Source organism: Marmota flaviventris, chromosome 8 (genome assembly GCF_047511675.1).
Source record: "Marmota flaviventris isolate mMarFla1 chromosome 8, mMarFla1.hap1, whole genome shotgun sequence".
NCBI lineage: Eukaryota > Metazoa > Chordata > Mammalia > Rodentia > Sciuridae > Marmota > Marmota flaviventris.
This window is the reverse complement of record NC_092505.1, coordinates 70,155,181-70,173,131: the sequence shown is the minus strand read 5'-3', so window position 1 is coordinate 70,173,131 and position 17,951 is coordinate 70,155,181.

The following is a 17,951-nucleotide window of genomic DNA, read 5'->3' as shown; positions in this document are numbered from 1 at the left end:
GGAGCAGAGGAGAAGGTCCTTTGAAGCCCAGCAGAAGATAGGATCAGAGCAGTGTAGACTGGTGCAGGGAAGTGCCAGAGACCAAGTCATCAGGAGCATCCCTGCCTGGAGGTGGCCTGAACAGTGGCTGAAAAATGTTCCCAATCCCCAGGCACAGGGGGCATCGAGGCTGGCAGGAGTGGGAGGAGTGGGGGGAGGGTGTCTTTCACAAGAAACCATTTTCGTAGCATGCAAAGGAGAGGAATCTAATAAAGTTGAAGCTCTGAGAAAGCTGGCAAAGATTTAAGCCAGTTACTGTATGAAGCAAAGCCAATCTTGGATTTATACCAGCAGATGAATTCTTAGAAATTAGGTCAGATTATAACTCTATGTAATGACATAACAGGTCCTTTCCTGGGTGTTCAAAAACTGAGGGCAACTCTTCCTTCAGTGGGAGGTGAAGATGGAAACAAAAGGTTGACAATCATTTCGTGCAGGATAAGCACCTGACAGGCAGGTCTGCATCACGCTCGCCTGAAGGTGGGTAGAAAGGAAGAATATGGTAAAATCGTGTAGCTGATTCTCAAATGGTAAAATGTGAAGATGGACCTAGAGACCAGTCATTAGGCCATCCCTCTTCACACGTCTAGAATCCGAAAGAGACATCCAAGTGATCAGACTATTTGGGTAGAGTAGGAATTGTATAGGAATTTGAATTCGAAGATCTGGATGTGTCATTTGTTAGCTACTTGGCTTGGGTAACTTGTTCAACCGTTCGACTTTTACAGAAAATATTTTTATCCATAAGCTAATGAAAAAAGATAATTTAGGTGAGGGACTTTGTACAAAAGTTGGAAAATGCATACAAATAAGTGAGAAATAAACAGTTTGAATTAAAAAAAACAATAATTACCACCTCACACTATTAAGATGGCTAGCATCAAAGAGACATAAGTACTGATGAGAATGTAGAGAAATCAGAGCACTTATAAACACTGCTAGTGGAAATGCAAATGCTAAAAGCATTTTGGAAAATAATCTGGCAGTTTCTGAAGAGGTTAAACAGAGATACCACATGACCCAGCAAAATTCTACTCCTAGGGATATGTAAGAGAACTAAACACATCCATCCACAGAAAATTTTGCATGGAATGTTTATAACAGCATGATTCATGATAGCTAAAAGGCAGAAACAATCCGAATGTTCATGAGTTGATGAATGGATCAACAAAATGTGGTGCCTTCCTAGAATAGATTTTTTTTTGGAAATAGAAAAGAATGAAGTACAGCTTGAACACACCTTGAAAACATTATGTTAAGTAAAAGAAACCAGTCACAAGAGATCACATATTGTGTTTGATCTTAGCCAAAAGGCCAAGAAGTGATAAAGATCACATATTGAATGATTTGATTTATATGACAGGTCTGGCACAGGAGAATCTATAGAGAAGCAAAGTAGGTTAGTGGTTGCCTCTAGCTGGGATTGGGGTGGGGAGAAATGATGAGTGACTGCTAATGGGTATTGAGTTTTTTTTTTTTTTGGGGGGGGGTAATGAAAATGTAAGAAAATTGATTGTGGTGATAGCTGCAAAAATGTGAATATACTGTAAACCACTGAGTGGTACACTTTTTTTTTTTAAAAAAGCCAAGGATTTCTAACTTTTTCTGTGAGTGAAACCAATGTGATACTGAGTTTATTACTAAGAAAAATAGAATTGAGAAATAATATGCTGAAATAAGGACATTTAAGATTATTTTATACTGTTTTCATGTTGATAAGCTTTTGATTTCTATATTCATGTAGACATGAGATTTCTTGGACTAGGAGATAATTATTGCTCACAGCAACAATCTCCTCTACTCCCTTCTGTCCTGCTTCCTCTCCTGGTGGGGATGTGGTGGGAGCTGGGGTGCTATCCTATGTGTAATTGGGTCTCTGCTGTGGTCTAGCACCCCTGAGTACGTGGACCTGAGAGCTTTTCTGAGGTTGGAAATAAATTTAATCTCCTAATGCAAGCAAATTTTCCTTGGGAAGAGAAGCAGAAGGATCCTGGGTTGTTACTCTTTGAAATATGAATAAATGTCCTCAGGGGAAAGAGAAGACAAGCTTTCTGAATCTACAACCTGTGGGACACTGACGATCTCCAAAGCTTTGGGTCTCATCCCTTACTTGAAAGCTAAACACACTCCTCCGGGGAGTAAGTAAATCTGCTTTCTATTCAATCATTATTTCACTTCCAAGGCTGGTCTTTTAACCTTGTCCCAGTAAAATTTGCCTAGAAAGCTCTCATCATGCAAAAACAAGAATATTCACCTCGTAACATACATGTAAACCCTGGAGTCAGATTCAAGTCATTGTTTGAAAGGAATGTTTACAGGGCATTCTTTTAATCACTATTATTTGAAACACATTTGTCTATTCACATCAGAGCCAGAGATCCCAAAACATCTCCATGTTTTGGGGGAAACATCAATATTATCATCTTCATATTTTCCTCTATTTAGTTGCAACCTCTATGCCTTTACAATGCACCTTCCAGGCCCATGGGAGAGGAGCTGTGGAAAAGGGGTCATACATTTGGTATTCAACACTCCTGAAAAAATGGGCATTCGGCTAATATGTGGCAGAATGTATTTTTCAAAACTGTCTGCAATGATAATTCCAGCTCCCAATGCTTCTCCAAAACCTTGCCACAGGGTTTCTATTTTGGAAATAGAAAAGAATGAAGTTTTTAGTTTTTCTTTGCTATTGCCTGTCAAGAGGCAGAGCCTATGTCCCCTCCCCTTGAAGCCAGGTGGACCTTTACGTTTGTCTTGGCTAACAGGGTATGGTGACAGTGACTCTGGTGCTTCAGAGCTGGGTCTGCCTGACTCGCTCTCATTAGGACATGAGCCTTTGGAACCCCGAGCCATCTGTTCGATGTCCACCTACCCTGATGTTGCTGTGCTGAGAGAGACAAACACACACAGAGACAAACAAACATGCCTAAGGGTCCTCAGAAGTTCCAAACTCCAGCTTTTTGAATATCCCCAGTCCATGTGGCAAACATGGGAGGAGCAAACATTCAGAACATCCAAGCACCAGTCATCATCTGACTGTACCTGCTGTGATGCTCTCTGAGTGAAAAACCATCCAAGCCTCATCACATTTCCCAAATTGTGAGAGTCCATAATAAAATAACTGTTGTTTTGCACCACTAAGTTTTAGTGTGGTTTGCTGTGGGGCAATGGTTAACCAAAATTTCCTTTGACTGTTAAATCAGCAAAAACAACCCACGGAAGAATGAGATTATTTGTAAATGTGATGGAGGTGACTTGGGAACATGAATTCAATCAAGGCAAAATCCCAGGGAGGGTGGAAAAGATGAAAGTGTAAAAAAGAAAGGTGATTCTCTCAATGGTACTGTATCAGACCTGAGCAGTGGGGAACACGGGGTCCTGCTGCCAATAAGAGTCTACCAGTTTTTGTCCTGCACTGTTCCTTCAACAGTCTCTGAATCTGGTGAGTTACAGAAACAAGGATTTATGGGGTTTCTACCATGACCTGGATAATATATCTTTTAGGACCAACTGCTCTTCCCTGTTTTGAGCTCCTGCCTACCCAGAAAGCTGATTAGTTTCAGCTTTCCCCCTTATATCTGTCAACAAAGAGAACATGCTGACCAGACCAGCACTCAGAACTGTGCTGATCCAAGTGACACCTATGGTTCGGTTGGGTGAGACGCTGTAAGTGAGGTTGATACATCAGTGCCCTCTGATATTAGTTCATGTAAATCAGTCTCCTATAACCTGATTACCTCAGAGTACACTGATAAAAGTTGAGTTCTAGATGCACAAATCTGACAAGTGGGAAAGGACCCTTATGACTTCTGGAAGGCTTTGCCACTGTGACCTCCCTCAGAGTTGGCTTTTCACATAACTCTTCCAGTCTCCAACCCTCATCTGGTCAACAAGATTGCTATTGTAACGATCGCGGGTGTTTAGCAACACTACATCAGACCTTTTACCTTACTGAATTAAAATATTGAATCTACAGAAGCAACAAAAATTCTGGACTCTTAAATAGACTAAATCCTAACTTATGTTTTATAATAAATGGGACTTACTCTGACTTTTGGAACATTAATGGAAATGGAACTGTCCCTGATTTTTTAGTTTTTCTTTGCTATTGCCAATGTTAGTCAATGGTAACAATAACAACAGTAAGCGACATTAAGTGCTCACTTAGTGATAGGCACATTATTTCAAAAAATAATCAATATTTAATTGGATCACAGGTGATTTTTTTAAAAATTCAGATTATTGAGGTATAATTTGCAGACAGTAAAATTCACCCTTTTAAAACACAGTTCTATGAGTTTCAATAAAATTATAAATCATGTAACCAGCACTCAATCAAAATATAGAACATTTTCATTATTCCATAAAGTTCACTTGTGTCCCTTTGTGGTCACTTTTCTGCCCCCACCCATAGGCTCTGGCAACCACAGAATTCGTTTTTGTCATAATGATGCTTTTTCCAGAATAGCACATAAGTGAAGTCATAAAGCATGTAATTTTTTGAACCTGGTGGCTTTAACTGTATGTATCAGTTTCCATCATGTCTGTTCATGTTATTGTGTATCACTGACTTATTCCTTTGCATTGGTGTATAGTATTTCACAGTGTGAACTTATCACATTTTGTTTGTCAACTCAACAATTAATGGACATTTGGATTATTTCTAGTTTGGGGGCAATAATAGATAAAGTTCATAAAAATTGGGCATAGGTTCTGGGTGGCATATTTCTTCATTTCTCTCAGATAAATACATAAGAGTGGCCTTGCAGGTTGTGCCTTGCAAGCACTTTTAAATATGTCAGCATCCTTACAAGCAGTCATTTATCAGAGGTATTACTATTAGTTTCTTTTAGAGATAGAAACTAAGACACATAAAGGTAATACTATTGCTCAAAATGATATAGGCAGTGGGCTTAAGCCCAGGCAGAGACTGAGGTTTTGATTCAGTTAAATTAATAGCTACTACTAACTTATCCCCAGCTATGTGCCCCTATTGGAATATAAGTGAGAACTGTGATCAAGCATGATAAAGACATGGTTTTAGATGGAGAAATTAATAGACTGGAGCTTCACATGGAAACCTTTATAGACTCAGTTTGGGAACATTGGAATAGTTCATAAAGAAGGTGATGTAAGTCAATTCAAAACTCAATTCAAAGATGAGCCCTGACCTTTACTTTTTAATCCAGTTCAAATAGTATATAGAGTGTGCCAAGCTCCAGCATTGAAGCTGAACTCTGATAGGTGTTTTCTCAGAAGGCTCCTTTGCTGTTGATGCCTACTAAATACCATGTTCACACCAAAACAAGAATAAACAGCATACCCTTTCAAACACATATATACATTTGTGAATTTTTAACACTGCTTTGTCACAATAACAATGTAATAACTTTAGTATATGAATAATTAACATCTTTAACAGTCGCATTTTCTATTCAAATATATATTGCCTTGGATGCCTAAATTATATTCATAATATGAACAAAAGAGAAACTGTAGCAAAGATTAAGCTCTAAAAATGTATTGTGAAGACTTTGGAGCTCTTCTATAGAATTGGAAATAATGGAAAATTGACAGTGAAATATAAAAGTAGATCATGAATAGTTAATACCCAATTCTTCTATGATGTAGGAATTAAAATAAAAACTAAGGAGTCATCCTGGTGACAATTTAAGACAAATTTGCCATCCCCTGGTGCCCAGCACAAGGCCTTGCATTTATTATACACTGAATAAACATTTACTGAGTTGAATTTAATCTTTCTAAGATAAATGTTTATAGGCATAGTGAGATAATAGTGGCAACTATTTTGTATAAAGTCTATGGGCTTAGCATTAATAAAGGCAATACATTTTTGTCTTTCTAACAGAACCTAAAAGGAATATAAATGCTGTTATTAATATGGGAACCAACTTCCTCAAAGAAATCCAAACTGAGAGGGATCTTTGACAGTTGTGACTGATGCTTGGCCCTTGAGCACCAGGGTATTCTTTTCTTATGGAAGTTAGGTACTAAGGGCTGGGGGTGTAGCTCAGTGGTGAAGTGTGTGCTTAGCATGCACAAGGTCCTGGTTTTAATCTCCAGCACACATGCACTTGCGCACGCCCCCCCGCCCCCCCGCCACACACACACACATAAAGAGGAATTTAGGTACTAAGAAAAACTCTCAGAAGGTCCTTTTGAGGAGAGGGTCAAAAAAAAAAAAAAAAAAAAAAAAAAAAAAGAAAAAGCCTCCAGCATCTGGAAACTTCTACCTTGTGAAGCTAAGCTCACCTTCTACTCCCGAAGCTGAAACTGATAAGACAGTCATTAGCTCAGAGTGTAGGCTCTGCCTCAAAAAGGTACTGGCCCCTGTTGGGGTTTGGAACCTGTAACTGCAAGAAGGTATCTACAGAATCTGGCAAGTCTGGGGACAGAGGCAATGGGGCATCCAGCTTCTAGCAATTGAGTGGCTTAGTTCCAACAGTGACTTCTGGACTCTGCCACCTACATTATTGGCAGTTTATGCCAGTCTCTGTACACATTGTTAGTAGCAGAAGTGTCTTCATGGGACTACATTAATGGTATAGTTGGAAGTTGCTCAGCAATGCTTAGCCTTTCAATCTGGAACTAAGAACCTTAACTAATAAGTGACCCATTTTAATAAAATAGTTGGAAATAGTGAAATCACATAAAACAGTCTTGAGGAATAAACTGAGGCATATTGGTTACTACAAAAGAAAACAGAATAGTGGTAGACAAGGATAACTAATGACTGGGACTTGAATCATACAATACTTATTTTATACATGAACATCGCCTATGCAGGTCCTTAATTTTACAATTAATGGTGGGATGATCCTTTGGCACTATTACCAAATTCTTTCTGTTTTCTTTCAGTTGATTCAAATCCCAAGGCAGCATCTTCCATGTTCTCACATTAGGCCGATTTACAGACAAGTGACTACAATAAGAATGATATTTTCAAAATTTTACTGTCTTGAGTAATATGAATTTTTCATATTCTTAAAAGAAATGACTTTAAAGTAGGCTTCTCCTGGGAATGTAGTGGTTGGTTCCCCAGGTTTCATTCTCTTTGTCCCCTTTTTGATGGACACAGGCAGATTGTTTGGAATTCATCACCACTGCATCTCTAGTGACAGTTCCCAGATGCGGTGGTCAGGATGGCCATTATGATTTATCCCACAGAGAGAAGAGGACTGATGGGGAGTGTCCAGAGATGAGTTATTCCCTCTGTCATGAATGCTATAAAAACGATGCTGCCTTCTTCCATTGGTTGTGAATGAGGAAGCGATAGCCCCAATTATTCCTGTGACCATGTTCCTGTCACAAAGACTGAAAACTTTAGGGCATTCCTGCCACTGGGGAAGTCTGAGTGGAAACACAGAAGGAAAGTGGGTGTTGGGCATCCTTAAACTGCTGGACCAAGCCCTGACCACCTGCCTATTCAGGTCTCCTGGCGAACAGATGAGGAGATGGATGCACAGAAGCGCACAATCAGTGAAAGCCTTCAGACCTTGATGGAGGTCTGTCATCCAAGAACCAAAAGTGGGAGGAAACAGGACTGGCCAGGGAGAGCTCAGGCCATCATGTGGGTTTTATAGTCTCAGCCAACCACAACAGGAGCTCCAGAACTGATTGCTAGGTGAAGGAGCCTCACATGGGACAGAAATGCCTGGTCACTACAGCCCCCCTGCATTTTATGGCCAGAGCTGTCCAGAAAGCTCAACACTGTGTTCCCACTCAGCACTGCGGGGGGACCCAGAATGCCCAGTGGCTGGTGGCTGTTAGCTGCCTGCACTCCTCACCGCAGGGCAAATTGGGTCTTTTTTAAAGGAAAATCCAAGTGATATGCCTCCTCTGTCTCTGGACTTCTTCACTTACTTGAGTCACTAAATCCATTTCTTATTGCTACCATTATTATTAAAACAGTTTGACGTCAGTTTTCTGTTACTTGGGACAGAAGGATTCTGACCCGTTTGTGAAATCATATCTTTAGATTTTGAAAAGATTGGAGGTTCAGTTCAACACTCAATGAGCAAGATAGGTTAGTTATATTATTTCTTATCTTCAAGTGAACGAATGAAAAAAACTTAGCACATACCATAGAACTGACATGCAGCTACATGCAAGTGGCAGCTGTTGGGATTGAGTTCTGCTACAGTCGCGCTGCTCTTCTGTGGTTAATGACGTTAATTGAGTTTTTAGTGTCCAAGAGGTGCTGTGGTTTCTTTTTGCACAGAAGATAATATTTATAGTTCCTTATGTCAACTGATGAAAGATATAAAGTTTATAACCTAGTTTTATAAGCCTTTGCTTTGAACTCACAAATCTTGTTACTATATTTGCAAATCTAATAATTTTGTATTACAATTTTAAACACTTCATTTGTTATTTAATTAATGCTCAATTAGCTTATAAACTTGATGGGCGAAATCCCTTAATCATTAACACTATTTAGAAACTTTATTCACTAGACTTTCCAAGCCATAATTACCAATTTAATAAACCCAACACCTAATATTTTAAATGGATAAATCTAACATGAGAGATATTTGCAATCATTATGAAACTCTTATCAATTTAACAAATCGGACATATACATTTGATAAAGCAGATTCTCTCATCTATTTTAAACATTTTAGCATAGATAAAGCGTACATGAAGCAACACAATAACTAGAAAACAGCTTACAAAAAAAGATGGACTCTATAAACTTGCACTTTTCTGGAGTTGCACACTAAGTTATCCAACTAAGGGGAGCTGCTTACCATTAAGAATGCAGTGTAGGGGCTGGGATTGTGGCTCAATGGTGGAGCGCTCGCCTACCACGGGCAGGGCCCCAGTTTGATCCTTAGCACCACATAAAAATAAAGGTATTGTGTTGTGTTCATCTACACCTAAAAAATAAATATTAAAAAAAAATTTTTAAAAAACACATGCAAGACACCTAATAAAAATATTGTTCAATCAATGATGATTCTTATCATCATCATTGTAAAAAATAATTAAGGAAACATTAAAAAAAAAGAATGCATCACAGTTATTTTGTTAAAACTGGGGGGCCATTGAGCTGGGGATATAGCTCAGTTGGTAAGTGCTTGCCTTGCATGCACAAGGCCCTGGGTTCAATCCCTGGCACCACAAAAAACAAACAAACAAAAAACAAAAACAAAAACAACTGAGGCCATGAGAAGGTTGCTAGCTCAGGTTAGGGTAAGGAATGTGGCTTGGGACTAGTACCTAGGTGCAACTTAAAGGATTGTCCTTCTACCTGAGTCCCAGGGTATCAATCTCCAAGCTCCCTTTTAGAATCTGGTTTTAGTTCTTCATCCTCAGTAGACTCCTAGCTTGTAGATTGCAGATGGGAAAAAAAAAAAAAAAAACTTTAGTTTCATAACTCAATGGGTCATGTGTCTCTCGTGTGCCTTTCAAGTTTTGTCCTTAACCAAATCTTCAACTCTGTAATATTTCTGTAGTCAGAATTCTGAACCCCCTAGCTAAATTGCAAGTCATATCTTTGCTGCCTGATTTGACATAATTAATTCAGCACCTTCTTTATATTTTACTTTTTTCATTTGTCTCAGCTGTATTCCAAAGAAATTTATTGAGAAAGAAAACATCTTCTCTGCTCTTAGAGAGTTATTCTTCTATTAGACATAGCTAAGACATGTACATAAATCACCCATAATTAAAGGCAAAAAGTGAGACTACCATGAGTGTTAGAAGGAAATTTCTGTAAGGTCACTGTGGTAAGCAGAATTCTGAGATGTCCCTATGAACTTTGCCCTGGTGTTAATGTTATTCATGAAGTTATGTTATCTTAAACCGCAAAAGAGATTTTCCAGATGTAACCAAGGTTACTAGACAGTTGATCTTAAGCTCAGGAAGTTATCCTGATGGACTCTGCCCTTTAAATGCAGGGAATTTTCTGTGGTTGGTAGCAGAAGAGGAAGTCAGTGAAGATAAAGCATGGGAGACAGTGAATGTGACGGAGGCTCTCTGTGGTTGAGAGGCGAGGAGCCACCAGGAAAGGACCTGGGAGTGGCCTCTTGATGGTGGTCCCCCAGGGACAAGCTCCAAAGAAATTGAGAGTTCAGTCTTGTAACCACAAGGAACTGAATTCTGCCAACAATCTGAAGAGTTTGGAAGCAATTCTTCCCCAGAGACTCCAAATAAGAGCTTAGTTCAACTGACACTTGATTTTGGCCTCGTGGGATCCCGAGCAGACAATTCAGCTGGGCCACCCAGAATTCTGACCTATAGAGTTGTGAGCTAAAAGATGGACATTCTTTTAACTTGTTAAGTTTGTGGCAATTTGTTGTGCAGCAACAGAAAACAAAGGCAATCACATAAGTAAACTTTCTACTTAAGCCTGCAGACTCAACCTCATCAAACTTTTAAGTAAGATTTTATGCATGACAGCATCTTTAAGCCATGAGATCTCAGACGCTAAGGTCAAGTGTTTTCTGGAAGAACTACTGATGAGACTGATTTGGTTGATTTAGAGAGGTTTTAGGAATCTGGGCAACAGGGTTTGAAAGTCTGAAGGCCTATAGTTTCCTCTACTGGCCTTGGTAGAAACGTCTATGCCATTCACTTTTTTGGCATAAGGCATTAAAACAAAATATCTTTTAGGTTGGAAAACACATTTTGCTAAGATTAACAAGAAGCATATCTAATTTGTCCAGTTTTCACGTTATCTAGCAAGACTCAGAGAATGGAATCAGGGCAAGTGAATGCCTGCAGGGAAAGACAGGGAAAGAGAAGGTGGTGGCATGCAGGTGTGCTCTGTGAGGCAGGTACAGGTGGGTCTACAGCGAGGAGCTTTGGCACCAGGCAGAGGCAGGGAGTTCAGGACCAAGGGTAAGTACAGAGAACAGGGTAAGGAAGATGAGGAGGTATGAAGACACCTCGCTGAGCTGAGCTTGCCCACACTGAGAAATGTGAGAACAAACCCTATCTGCTTTTATTTCCCCCCATGGAAGCCCATGTAGAAAGAAATAGAAGGTTCTAAAACAACCACTTTTATGTTGTGTATACTTTTCCCCCTTATCCTTTCTGGGAAGTAGTAATGACTTACAATGTCTTTAACTCATAGAGCACTCTAACTTTTTCAAAGCCCAGCCTGTACAATGATCTTTCATTTTCTGACTGGTCATGAAGATGAAGTTTATAGTCTTTTTATTGCTACTATTTTGACATTTTTATATACTTTTCCCCATACAGTATAGAATGTGTTACCCCCCTATAATTGCTTTTATATACTACTTGACTTAAAGATTGTTTCAAACCTTCTTGCTCCTAAATCATTTTTATTTTAGACAGTTAGAACAAGAGCTAGATGGTTTTTAAAAAAGTACCAGTCTTCAAGTTGAAGGTATTGTTTTATTCCTCTTTTCTTATGTTTACCTACCTAAAATGATACCAGTAGTTTCTTTTAAAATGAGATAAGATATATTTTGAGACTTTATCTTGTTGAGACCCAGTTATTTTTATAAGTGTATGTGTGTGTGTGTGTGTGTATGTGTGTGTGTGTGTGTGTGTGAGAGAGAGAGAGAGAGAGAGAGAGAAAGAGATAGAAAGAGAGAGAGTTTTTATATTAGTTCCTTTTTAAAAATATATTTATTTTTTAGTTGTAGTTGGACACAATACCTTTATTTTATTTATTTATATGTGGTGCTGAGGATTGAACCTAGGACCTTGCACATGCTAGGAGAGCACTTTACCGCTGAGCCACAACCTCAGCTCTGAGTTCTTTTTTTTTGAATTAGGATTTAGATTAAATAGTATGCTGATGCTCTCATCACTGGTATTTTTATGACTGATAACAATTTACATCTGTAAGACGTCCTTAGTGTACCAAGAATTCTACAAAATCTCTGCTTTTGTCTTAACTTATTCTATATCTATCATTTTTAATGGTGAGAAAATAACTCAATTTTGTAAAATATTTTATTCCCAACTTTTTACCTTTGTCATCCACTAAAGTTTTATTTCATACTTATAATATTAAAGGTCTTATCAATCTTTATTTTAATAAAGTTTTTTTCCTAAAAATTCTAACAGAATAATGGCTATTGTTTTATTAATTTTTTCACCACTGTGACCAAAAGACCCAACAAGAACAATTTTAGAGGAGGAAAAGTTTGTTTGATGGTCATGGCTTCAGAGGTCTAAGTCCTAGGTAGTGGGGCCCACAGCTCTGGGCCCAAGGGGAGGCAGGACCTCACGGTGGAAGGATGTGGCAGAGGAAAGGAACACAGGACATGACTATCAGAAAGCAGAGTGGCAAGGGCTCCACTCATCATGGACCCATCCCTTCTGACCCACCTTCTCCTCCCACCTGTGGTTACCACTCAGTTAATCCCTATCACTGGGTTAATGTACTGATTAGGTTAAGGCTCTCGTGACCCAATCATTTCACCTCTAAACTTTCTTACATTGTTTCACTCATGAGCTTTTGGGGGACACCCCATATTAAAACCATGACAGCTATAAACATACACTTTTCTTAAGAGGAACTGAAGTCTCTCATCAAGTACTGGGTACTCGGTGTGTTGATACCTCAGTGTACAGAAATAATTTCTCAGGTCCACAATTTCTGTCCTCAGAGGCTCAAAATGAGGAGAAGAGCCTATGAACGAATATAATCTTTTGACTGTATATTCATTATATTGCCAATGATTATGAAGATACTTTTCTTACATACAAATATCTATATTGAAAGACAATGTATAAAGAGTTTCATAAATAAAAGAAATTAAGTTTTATAGGAATGTGGGAGAGGAGGGTTTGGGTGGGGAGAAAGGAATGGAGTCACTGCCCTAAGACAAATTACAAGACTCCTCCTGACTCTGGTCTTGATTAAAGAGACTTTTGACATTTTTATTTAATACTTCTGAGCCTATGATTCCTAATTTATTGTCTATAATGTCTCTAAAATAAAAATCGATACTAAACTTCCTTATAAAAAGATTCTTAGGCCCAAACAGACTTTGATACACATATTACACAAGAAAACAACCAGAATGGAAAAAAAAGGAACATGTAGGAAGCCTGTTCTTTTTTTTGAAAGGGAGACACTAGAAACTGAAAGCAGGAGTGCTTTACCACTTAGCTACATCCCTAGTCCTTTTTTATTATGAGACAGAATCTTGCTAAATTATTGAAGGTCTTGCTAAGTTTCTGAGGCTGGCCCAAAACTTGAGATCCTCTTGCCTCAGTCTCCCAAGTCACTGGGATTATAGGTATATGCCACTGGGCCAGCTAGAGAACCTCTTCTAAAGGAAACTGATGACTCAGGGATTACCATGGTACATTAATATTCTCTCTATTCCTTCCTTTCTTCCTTTCTTCTTTCTTCTCTCCTTCCTCCCTTCCTCCTACCCCCCCCCCCCTTTTTAGTGTACTGGGAATTGAACCCAGGACCTTGTGCATTTTAAGCAAGTGCTCTAGCATGGAGCTACTCTCCCAGCCCTGATATATTCTAAACAAAAAGCTAAGACATACTTTCTGACCTATGGTATCTATTAAAATTATAAATGACTTGGGCTGCATGTAATAGAGACCTATCCAGTAACATCTTAATCTATAAAGACATTAGATTATTTTATATAAGGATGAGTTGAAGGTAGGTATTGCTGAGTTTGATCTAGTGACTCAGTGACAGGACTAGAGATTCTTTCCATCCTTTCACTTCATCATCCTCAATGCCATCACTTTTTGTCCTTGAGTATCAGATATAGGTCACACAGTTGCCACACAATGGGCATAATGTCCCAACACAAGAATTTTAAGCAAGAAGTAATAGGAAGAAGCAAAAAAGGCTTTTATATCTTTTATGCCACTAGAGAAAAATATTTTCCAGGAGTCATTTTTAGCTCATTAGCTAGAATGTGTCACTTGACTATCCCTATCTGAAAGAGAACTGAGAAAGCAAACAATCTTAAGTTTTTAGTCCTTGAGATAGAAGAAGGCAGGTGTGAAGAAAATGGGGGCTTAGAATAGCTATTGCATTAGTGAAAAAACAGAATATTACCCCACTGAGAGTGGGACAGAAAGAGAGACTTTTGGAAATTATCAGACTTCTGGTCTATCACTCTAGACATGGAAGCTAAAGTAGAGGATTCATTTAAGTTTTGCACATTATTGCTCCAACATTAACAGAAATCATAATGTTGTTGAGGCAGACAAGCCAAGAGTTTTCAAAACTGCTTTGTTTTTCAGGTCTGCTCCAAGAATATTGAGATGATAATAATTTGATATGGTTGAGAATCTTTTTTAAAACCAGGGCTTGAAAGTTTCTCTAGAAGCTTCTTAAATAGTCTGGTGTCCTCTCCCACCTTTGCAAACTTATAGAACTTCAAAACAAACAAACAAACAAACAAAAAACAAAAACAGAACAAAACAAAACTCCGTATATTTGTAATAATTACCCCTATGAAATATTCTGGAATCTTCTCTTAGAAAAAATAACACAGAGAAAAACACAATGACAATTATGTAGTAAGTTGTGTGGCAAGGCAAAAGATCACAAAACTACATTTTTTAATTCATTTTCTACTATTTATTTGTAATCTAGCATGGACCACCATTGAGAAATGTGATTGTAGAAATGTCTTTCACTGAACATTAAGAGATAAAAAATCTTACCTTCAGGGCTATAATTGAGTGGTTATGATTAAAGAAATTATAGGTCAGCTCCCTGAGATTAATGACAACGGTGGAGTGGAATAAGCATGTTGAGGAGAACAATGAGGTATTTGATCTGCAGTTTTTTCATGCTCTGACATTTTTGCTTCCTATTGCTTATAATAAGACTAAACATACAGTTATTTAGTTCTTCGCATTTGTAAATCAGAAGCACTGTGCTAAAATTATCTTAATAGCTATGAAAGCCTTGAACTGAGAGGCTATTTTGTGTAAGTGGAGGCAATGGGTCCTCCTCCTCTTCACTCTGAAGGAAGCTTCCATTTCCCAAGCAAAAAACTGAGTGACAGGAGGGGTTGATGGCATAATATCATGGTCCTCCACATGTCTTTGTCCTGAATCTAGCGTTTTCTGTGCTAACTGTATGTGCCAGTTTGCTGCTGGATAACCACTTGCCGCTACCTGGCCCTTGGAGTACTTTCACAGCCCAAACACAGTTACCTATTATCAATATGCAAGCAGCACTGCCTCCTGCCCCTCACCTCTGGGAAAGCATCAATCTAACATGAAATGTGATAAACTAGACTCAGCTATAAAGTCCCCCCTAGAGTGTTTGAGATTAGTGGATACAGGGTGAACAAACGTCACCTCTTTACTCTAATATTTAATGGTAGATACTCTCAGAGGTTTTAACCATGTTTCCTGAAATAAGTTAGGTAAGCCATACATTTTCATCTGAAAGCCATACATTTTCATCTGAGAGTGTAGAATCATAATTACTTTATAACCTTTGAAAATAACCAAGTTCTCTATGATTCATGTTTTTCTATAACTAGCCAATGGAATAGGACCATTCATGACTCTAATCTCTAAGGCAATTGTTCTCAAAGTTCAGCATACATCAGAATCACCTGGAAGACTTGTTAAAATGCAGATGGCTAGGTCCAACCCAGAGTTTCTGATTCAGGAGGTCTGGAGTGGGGGCCTTAGTGTTAAGAGCCGTCCGTGGGCTGTGTGTGGACTATATTGTGCATCACAACCTAGTGAATAGGATAATTTGGTGTCTGGGAACTTCCAGTGGGCATTTCCTCTGGTTGACTGTGAAGACATACTGTCAGCCCAATTCCCTTCTGCCTGGTCCCACACAGCACTGGAGATGGGGTGACCTGCTATAATCATCTAGCCACACAGTCCCTCTGAGATGGGTGTGACCTGACAAGATGCCAATCAAACTGTGAACTGCAAAATGTCATGAAGCAAGACTTCACCCTTGAAACCATAGCCCTGCCTTTGATGTACCCCCTTAAATAAACCACGGGAGCCATTTTCTAATTGTCTAGCTCCAGCTCCTGTGTGGACTGGACCTATCAGGCACTCCTTTAAACCTCATTCTGACTTTGCCTTTTGTTCTTCACTAATTGTCTTCACTAATCACAATTTCTGTCCTCAAAGGCTCAAAATGAGGAGAAGAACCTATGAACAAATATAATCTTTTGACTGTATATTTTATATTGCCAATGATCATGAACATATGGTTTTGATATGAGGTGTCCCCCAAAAGCTCATGAGTGAAACAATGTAAGAAAGTTTAGAGGTGAAACGATTGGGTTACAAGAGCCTTAACCTAATCAGTGCATTAATTCAGTGATGGGGATTAACTGAGTGGTAACCACAGGTAGACAGGGTGTGGTGGGAGGAGGTGGGTCAGAAGAGAAGTGTCCATGGTGAGTGGAACTCTCGCCTCTTTGCTTTCTGATAGTCATGTCCTGTGCTGCTTTCCTCTGTCCTACCCTTCTACCTTGAGGTCCTGCCCTTGGGCTCTGAGGGTCAGCCCCACAACCTAGGACTCAGACCTCTGAAATCATGAGCACCAAATAAACTTTTCCTCCTCTAAAATTGTTTCTTGTTGGGTCTTTTGGTCACAGTGGTGAAAAAACTAAATTATCTTATTTTGTTCTTTACTAATTATCTTCACTAATCTAGACTTTAATTTCTCAGGTGGCTTACACCCTCCTTGGCAGGGAGAAGAACCCCTTAACGGGGCGCTGGCTGCCTCCCCATACCTGAAAAGTTTCATTTGTTTGTTAGCTTTAATTGACAAATAAATGGTATATACTTATTATATACAATATGCTGTGTTGAAATACATAGATATAACTGAGAATTTTTATTTCTTGTATAAGGCCAATGCGGTGGTCCCCTTTGAGGACTACCTTGTTAAGGAAATGATCTGGTCTGACCCATATCACACTCTCTTTTATTAAAATATTACCTGGTTCGGACTATTTTTTTAGATGACAGTGAGCCTAATTATTCAATCACTTTAATTGTGAGTTAGTCCTGGGAACAGTGTTGACGATGGCAATGGCTGGGCTAAAACGTAAAGCTTCCACTTGTACCCTTCCCGTTAGGAAAGCTGGCTGAATGACATTATGAAGGCTTGATTCCAGAGAGGCTGCAGGTGTGCGGTGTGCTTGTGTTCTTAGTTAAGGGATGACAGGAGTGTCACACAAATCCCCTCCTTGGCTTCAGCTAAGAAAACACATTTCCCCTGCTCTCTGGCAGGGCTTTCCTATACATCTTTGTTTGGGGTTTGTAGGAGAAGCGGCAGGCTCCTAGGGAGGTGTTGTTGTCTGCAAGCTCTCAGAGGTGCGGCAAATTATATCTTTCTGCAGGTTAGACTGACTTGACTTGAGGGGGGCTGCTTTTCCAAGAGTCATGCTGTGTCTTCCTAGGGTTCAGAAAGGGCTCAGTATACCTACCACATTTTTTTTTTTTAATGAGAGGAGATTGATCTCCCTATGAGGGGGTGTGTGTGTTTAAGAAAACCCTCCACCACTTTAATTGTAGGTTCCCTAATAGTGGTATATGAAAACACTCGTAGCTTCAAGGATTTATACAGTCTGAGTCCTTAGAGTGTCTCATATGCTTTTTGATCTTTGAAGGTTTCCAGGTCCCCTCCCCCTCGCTCTTTTTCTGTGCTTAACTTAGATTAAATCCGTTCTCCATCTGTGCTCCAAGTTTCCTGTTAAAGTATCTAAAAATTTCTGGATGGGAAAAGCATGGTGAGACTCCAGCAGGTTTTCAGCTTTAGTGATGTTCTGCAATCTGCACGTTTCTCTGTGTCTGGAGCACATAATGGAGCGGGCACACTTATTCAAAGAGCTTCACTGGATGCCGTAGAGATAAAAAGTGATAGGTTTATTATTTAGAAGTCAGCCAGTGATCAACTCAAAAACCTAAATTGGAGGACATAATGA